Source organism: Jaculus jaculus, chromosome 2 (assembly GCF_020740685.1).
Source record: "Jaculus jaculus isolate mJacJac1 chromosome 2, mJacJac1.mat.Y.cur, whole genome shotgun sequence".
Classification (NCBI taxonomy): Eukaryota; Metazoa; Chordata; class Mammalia; order Rodentia; family Dipodidae; genus Jaculus; species Jaculus jaculus.
Window position 1 is genome coordinate 89,304,650 of NC_059103.1, and position 7,755 is coordinate 89,312,404.

Consider the following 7,755-nt stretch of genomic DNA (forward strand, 5'->3'; position numbering starts at 1 on the left):
AACTAATTTTTAGTGAATTCTCCAAGGAATTTATTTCTTAATATTTCAAATTACCTTCTCATGTCACATGTTATAAAATAAAATAAATCCAATTAAATTGTGTAGCTTCTCAAAAATAATTTCCCCTTGGAATCAGGACATCATTTCTATTTCTTCAGGGAAAATTATATTTTTAAAAATTAAAATTAATACTTAACTAGAGAAATTATCATTCTAACCTTATGTAATGCAAATATCCAGGTTGCATTTAACACTGCTAGTTTCTCATACATTCATGATGTGAACAGCCTGTTATTCAAAAATTCACAGTAACATGCCTTGACTCCTTTATATAAACAAGATTTGGATAACTATTCAAGTAAAAGATATTTTAAGAAACATTAAATTTTTAAATTTTTTATCATCTATCTATTTGAGAGCAACAGACAGAGAGAGAAAGAGGCAGAGAGAGAGAGAGAGAGAGAGAGAGAGAGAGAGAGAGAGAGAGAGAGAGAATGGGTGTGCCAGAGCCTCCAGCCACTGCAAACAAACTCCAGACATGAGTGCTTCCTTGTGCATCTGGCTAATGTGGGACCTGGGGAATCAAGCCTTGAACTGAGATCCTTAGGCTTCACAGGCAAGTGCTTAACTGCTAAGCCATCTCTCCAGCCCAAGAAACATTAGATTTTAAAACTTCTTATTGTTTTCTAAATTCAATTTCTCTTCTATTTGGGGGATAATATTTTTTTGATGAGGGAGTTTAGATAAAATAAAATGAGTAAAGAGTAGAATTAGCAGCAATAAAGCTAAATGATGAAGGGACTAAATGAAGTTTACGCCTCACTATAGCATATTTATTAGTTTTAGGCATTTAATTTGGAGATTGTTATGACTTGAATATGAAATGTTTTTAATAAGGTTTTGTGTTGAATTCTTGGTCCTCACTGGTGACTCTATTTTAGAAGATAGTAAAAATTTAGAAAGTGAGGCCTTGTTGGAAGAAATAGGACACTGAGAGCTATGTCTTTAAAGGTTAGATCTGTGTCTCTCAGGCCCCCGCCCCTCTCCTTCTATCACTCCCTCTCCATTCTTCTTTCTCTCCTTCTTTCTCCTTTCTATCTGCCTTGAGAGAGAATCTCCCCCAACACTCATTCCTGTGGCCATGATAATCTGCCCAGGCCCATGGAATCAAGCACCCATGAACCAAGCCCTTTGAACTTTGAGCCAAAAGAAATTCCCCACATTAAATTGTTTATGTCTAATATCTTGTTATCAGAATTAAAATCTGATTAATACATACAGTTGATAATAGAGAAGTAGGGCCATTACTATGACCACTTGACCATGTGGTTCATACACCTCTAGAGGTGTGGATTAGATACGTCTTAGAAAGCTCTAAACAGAGTGCAACAGATGATTCTTATGGGAACACAGAAAACCAGAAACACAGTATAGATGTAACTCAAGGTTTTAGATGGGTGTAAGAACTTTATTAAAATTTTTTAATTTATTTAAATTGAGCTCATTCATGGTACATTGTGACAAAGAACATTTCATCTATCCTGAGACTCATAGAAAAACATGAGTTTATCAGGATATTCCTTCCCACCCTCTCTTCCACAATGCTTGTTAAGTCTTGGTTGGTGTGTTGTAAGTCTAGTGTTAAGCTCTTTGCAACCTCTGGATTTCTGCTTTGATGAATACTGAGTATCCTCATGGTCTTTGGTCATCTCCCTGGTGTTGGACTCAAGTGGCCAGTAAACACCTAAAGAGTTGTTCAATTTCTTTACCAATCATGGAAATACAAAATAAAATGACTGAGATTAAAAAAAAAAAGAAAGAAAGAAAGAAAGAAAAACATGAGTTCAAAGTCGATTGACTAATTTGGTTAAGGAAGCTCAGCCGTACAAGTTGTGGCATGGTTATTGCTAAGTATTATAAGCTAGAGTTATAAAGAAAATAAGGAGCAAAATTTAAAACACAAAAGCAAAAATTTACAGTTTGGTCAGAAAAACTTGTATAAAGTTGGGACTAAAGAAGTTATGTCTTTTGAAGAGGCTAGCACCATTATAGAGAGGCAAAGTACTTTGTGTCAGTATAATAGGAAAGATGTATTGAGGGCAATTCAGAATTGTCCAGACACCATCTATTACCCATTCAAGGATAGAAAGAAGAGAACACTTCTGGAGTACCATGTTCAAAAGGATTACCTAAGATTCTATTACCTCAGGATACATTTCATTGTCTTTGGTCAAGCAAGACACTAAGAATCAATGCATTCGTGCTCTAAGGGGGCCCAGCTAGTACTGCAGCTAGCCACATATCTTGGCATCAAGCATGCAATGCTAGTTTTGCAGTCACCTAAAAAATGTAAGGGCTATAGGACCCCCCAGGTCAAGCTTTCATCAAGATTTCAAAGGAAAGTCTGAGAGCTGAGGCAATGTGTGATGGGTGGAGTTATGAGGGGAAGTCCTAGATTAAAGAAAGACTTTAGAATTGAGTTGCCAGAAATGTGGAATATTTAACAAAAAAGCTGTAATAAATGAGAAGAGCCAACCCAAGAAAGAGCTATGTGAGTTGGAAGCACCCAGGCAATAGAAATGGTGTTACCCAATTCCTTGGGAACTCACATCATGGCCTCACATACCCATGATGACCAATATGGAGCTAGAGAATTTATTGTATGCTTTGCTGGTGTTCAGACATGCTTTGATACAATCTTTTCTTTCTCTCTCTCTTTCTTTCTTTCTTTTTTTCTTTCTTTCTTTCTTTCTTTCTTTCTTTCTTTCTTTCTTTCTTTCTTTCTTTCCTTCTTTCTTTCTTTCTTTCTTTCTTTCCTTTTGTTAGTGATATACACAGTGTATATACAGCCATGTTGGTACTATCATTAGTTTCCTCTCTGTCCTTCCTCTCCAAAGGGACCCTCCTTGTTGGGGATTATGAGCCATGCATTGTGGGGGTAGGCATCAGTTATGGGGAAAAGGCAAGGTCTCTGGGCATAATGTCCCAACTTGTGGCTCTAATAATCTTTCTGTTCCCTTTTCCAAATTTCCCTGAGCCTTGTTGGGTTCACTTTAGGTCTACTTCAGTGAAGAGGTCTTGGGAGCCTCTGTGTCTCTGGATATCTGGATTGGTAGGAGTTGAGTGTTCTCTGTGTCTATCTCCTTCACCTGTGTGCTGGTACCAGGTTCACTAACAAATCAGCACTCTTGCTCATTTCCCCAGTTCCTCTATGGTTTCAGCTGGGGCCCTAGTGATGTGTGAGGGGCTGATTCTTTCTTCAGGTTCTGTGTCCATCTGAAAGAGAAGCAAATTCTCCACTGGAGAGTGAAGTTAGCACCAGATAATGGGATAACTATTATTAATTTAGAGAAAATTTAATAGGTGTAGGCTCACTTGTAGCCCATGATTATTGGGAGCTTGGTACTGCAGAGCAGGCTTATTTTTCTGATATGGTTCTGACCTGTTTCTCAGTTCCAGCTATGGGTTTCATTCCACTGAGTGGATCCATTAGCCAAATCATGAGCAGTTGGTTATCTAACATGGCAGGGTACCACTTTTGCACTTGGGTGATCAACATGTCAGTTTGTTTACTGCTGTGTAGCTTAGACCACAAGTTGCTTGGACAGATGATGGCTAATTTCCCCCAGTCACTCATGTAGCAACTTCTGGCACTAGATAAGCTAAATATCTTGAGACTGCTCTCTTCCAGATTCCAGCCAGGTCACTCCATGCATATGATGTCATTGGCAGTAGGATCTTAACATTAACCTTAGGTGGGTCATCAAGTAGTCTGACAGAAATCTGTCTTCTTTTAGGAAACCTTGTAGGTCTCTCTGATCAACAGCTCAATGTGGATGTTGACAACATCCTGGTACTGGGAGTTACAGGCCAGCACCCAGGGAAGAGAATAAAGGAAAAGATAAGTAACATACAAGAGAAGAGGGAGAGACAGAAACATGAGAAGATTAAGGTTAGTCTTCATCATACCCTCTCCAGGGCCCTGTGATTCAGGTGTTCCCACTAAAGACCTGATGAAGGTTCAAACTTTCAGTCTTTAAGACCATTTCCATTTGGGTCCAGTTTTGTGTCCCCCTAATCTTATCCTCATCTCCTGCCCCACTCTTTCTATTGTTTGATCCTCAAGCTGCTCATTAGGTATGTCTGCATTTCAGACAGATTCAGGTTAGGAGCCACAGACAAGAGAGACCACGCAATGATTACCTTTCTGTGATTGTGTGAGTCATTTTTCCTTACTGCTGTGTAGAATACCATTGTCTAGATATACTGCATCTATATCCATTCATCTAATGATGGACATTGGGGTTTATTCCAGCTCTTACTATTATGAATTGAGCAACTATAATAATGGTCGAGCAAATTTCTCTGGACTGAGGCATGGAGCTTTTAGGGTAAATGCCCAGTAAGGGAATAACTAGGTCTGTTGGTAACTCTATAGTCTACCTTTTTTTTTTTTTAAAATATAGTCTACCTTTATAGGAGTCTCCATATTGCTTTCCATAGTGGTTGTACCATATTACATTCTCACCAGCAGTGAATGAGGATTCATATTTCTCCACATGCTCACCAGCATTTGTTTTCATTTGATATTTTTACTGTTTTCTATCCTTACTGGGGTAAGGTGGAATCTCATAATTGTTTTAATTTGCATTTCCCTGATGATTAGGGATGATGAACATTTTCTTAAATGTGTGTTTGACATTTGTATTAGTTCCTCTAAGAACTGCCTGTTCAGTTCTCTGCCCTATTTTGTGAGTGTGTTGTTTGACTTTTTATTGTTTAGGATTTTTAGTTCTTTGTAGATTCTAGAAATTAAGCCCCTATCAATTGTATAGTCAGCAAAAATTTTCTCCCATTCTGTAGGTAATGTATTGGCTCTACTTATTGTATTCTTCCATGCAGAAACTTTTCAGCTTCATGAGATCCAAATGATTCAGTGATTGTTTAAGAAATTGAGCTACTGGAGTTTTGTTCAGGAAGTCTTTTCCCACTCCTATATTATGGAGAGTTCTTCCCATTTTTTCTTCCATTAGAATCAGAGTATCTGATCTTATATTGAGGTCTTTGATGCATTTGGACTTGATTTTTGTTTTTGGCAAGATGTATGGATTGAGTTTCATTTTCCTGCATATGGTTATCCAGTTTGTCCAGTACCATTTTTTTAAGACACTTTTTTTTTTTCAGTCTACATTGATAGGGCCTTTGTCAAATATCAAGTAGCTGTAGTTACTTGACCCAATGTCTGTGTCCTCTATTCTGTTCCATTGGTCTATAATCCTGTTTTTATGTCAGCACTATGTTGTTTTTATTACTATGGCTTTATAATATAGCTTTAGATCAGGTTTGGCGATGCATCCAGAGGTTTTCTTTTGCTGAGGATATGCTTGGATATCCAAGGCTTTCTGCCATTCCATATGAATTTTGAAATCATATTTTCTATCTCCATGAGGAAAAATGTTGGCCTTTTTATTGGTATTGCATTAAATCTGTATATTGCTTTTGGTAAGATTATCATTTTCACAATGTTAATTCTGCCTATTGAGGAGCATGGGAGATCTTTCCATTTTCTCAAGTACTCCTCAATTTCTTTCTTGAGTGTTTTAATGTTTTCATTGTATAGGTCTTTCACATCCATGGTTAATATTATTCCAATGTATCTTGGTTTGTGTTGTTGTTGTTGCTATTGAAAATGGGACAATGTTACTAACTTCTTTCTCTGTATCTTTCTATTTTGCATTTACAAAGGCTAAAAATTTTTGTGCATTGATTTTGTATCCTGCTACTTTGCTGAAGGAGTTAATCACCTTTAAGAGTTTTGAGATGGGGGTTTTGGGGTCACTTATGTATACAATCGTCATCTGCAAATAAGGCTAACTTAACTCCTTGCATTCCAATTTTTATCCCTTTTATTTCTTTCTCCTGTCTTATTGCTTGAGCTAGGAATTCCAGTATTATGTTGAAGAGCAGAGGTTACACCCCTGTCTTGTTCCTGATCTCCATGGGAATTCTTCAGTCTCTCCCCATTGAGTATTATTTGGGCTTTAGGAGCTTTGTATATAGCCTTTATTATGTTGAGATATAAACCATCCATGCCTATTCTCTTCAATGTTTTCATCATGAAGTGATGTTGCATTGTGTCAAAGTCCTTTTCTGCATCTATCCAAGTGATCATATGGTTTTTGTGTTTAAATTTATTTCTGTGGTATATTACATTGACAGATTGATTTCCATATGTAGAAACACCCCTGAATTCCTGGGATGAAGCCTAGTTGATCAAAGTGGATAATGTTTTTGATGTGTTGTTGAATTTGGTTTGCAAAGATTTTGTTCAGGATCGTTGTGTCTAAGTTATTCAGGGAAATATGCTTATAGTTTTCTTTTCTTGTGGCATGTCTGCCTGGTTTTGGTATTAGGATGATACTAACTTCATAGGAGGAGTTGGGGAGGTTTCCTATTCTCCTATTGTGTGTCACCGTTTGAAAAAAAATTGGTTTCTGTTCTTCCATGAATGTTTGATAGAGTTCAGCTGAGAAGCTATCTGGTCCTGGACTCTTATTCTGGGGGAGGTTTTTGATTACCTTTTAAATCTCAATGAGTGTGATAGGTTTGTTTAAGACATTAATCTGCTCTAAGTGTAGCTTTGATACATGGTATGTGTCCAGTAATTTATCCATCTCCTCCACATTATCCAGTTTTGTGGAGTAGAGGTTTTTGAAATAAGTCTGATGATTCTCCCAATTTCACTTATGTCTGTTGTAATCTCTCCTTTTTCATTTCTAATTTTGTTAATTTGAAGCATCTCTTTTTTTCGCTTGATCAAATTGGCCAGAGGTTTATCAGTCTTGTTTACTTTTCAAGGAACCTCTTTGTTTCTTCAATTTTCTTAATTGTTTTCTCAGTTTGCAATTCATTAATGTCTGCTCTGATTTTAATTATTTCTTTCCCTCTAAAGCATTTTTTGGGTTGGATTCTTCTTGTTTTACCATTACCTTTAGGTGAATGGTTAGGTTATTGATTTGGGATCTCTCAACCTTTATTACAGAAGCATTTAGTGCTATGAATTTTCTATGAGTGCCACCTCATTGTATCCCATAAGTTTTGGTATGTTGTGATCTCATTGTCATTCATTCCTATAAATTTTGCAATTAATTTTTTTATTTCATCTACTACTACCCATTTGTTGTTTAAAAGTGTGCTGTATACTTTTCAAGAGCTGATGGCATTCCTGGCTCATCTTTGGTGTTCATTTCTAGCAATACAACATTGTGATCTGATGTCATGCAGGAAATTACATCAATCTTCCTAAATATATGTAGGCAGGCTCTATGGCCAAGTATATGATATATTTTAGAGAAGGTTCCATGGGCTGCTCAGAAGAATGTATAATATGTGTATTTGCACTAGAATGTTCTGTAGATGTTCCTTGGGTTTAATTGATCTATGGTTTGGTTGAGCTCTCTTACTTGCCTGTTAATTTTCTGCTTGGATGATCTATCTAGTGCCCATAGTGGAATGTTGAATTCCCTGACTATGATGGTGTTGGTGGTTATTACTGGTTGTCAAGTAAGTTTTGTTTTATGAATTGTGGTGCATCTGTGTTTGGTGCATAAACATTGATAATTGTGATATCCTCTTGATGAATCATTCCCTTGATAAATAAAAAGAGCCTTCTTTGTCTGTTTTGATTACTTTTGGTTTGAGTCTATTTTATCCAATAGTTGTATAGCTATGCCTGATTGTTTCTTATTTCCATTT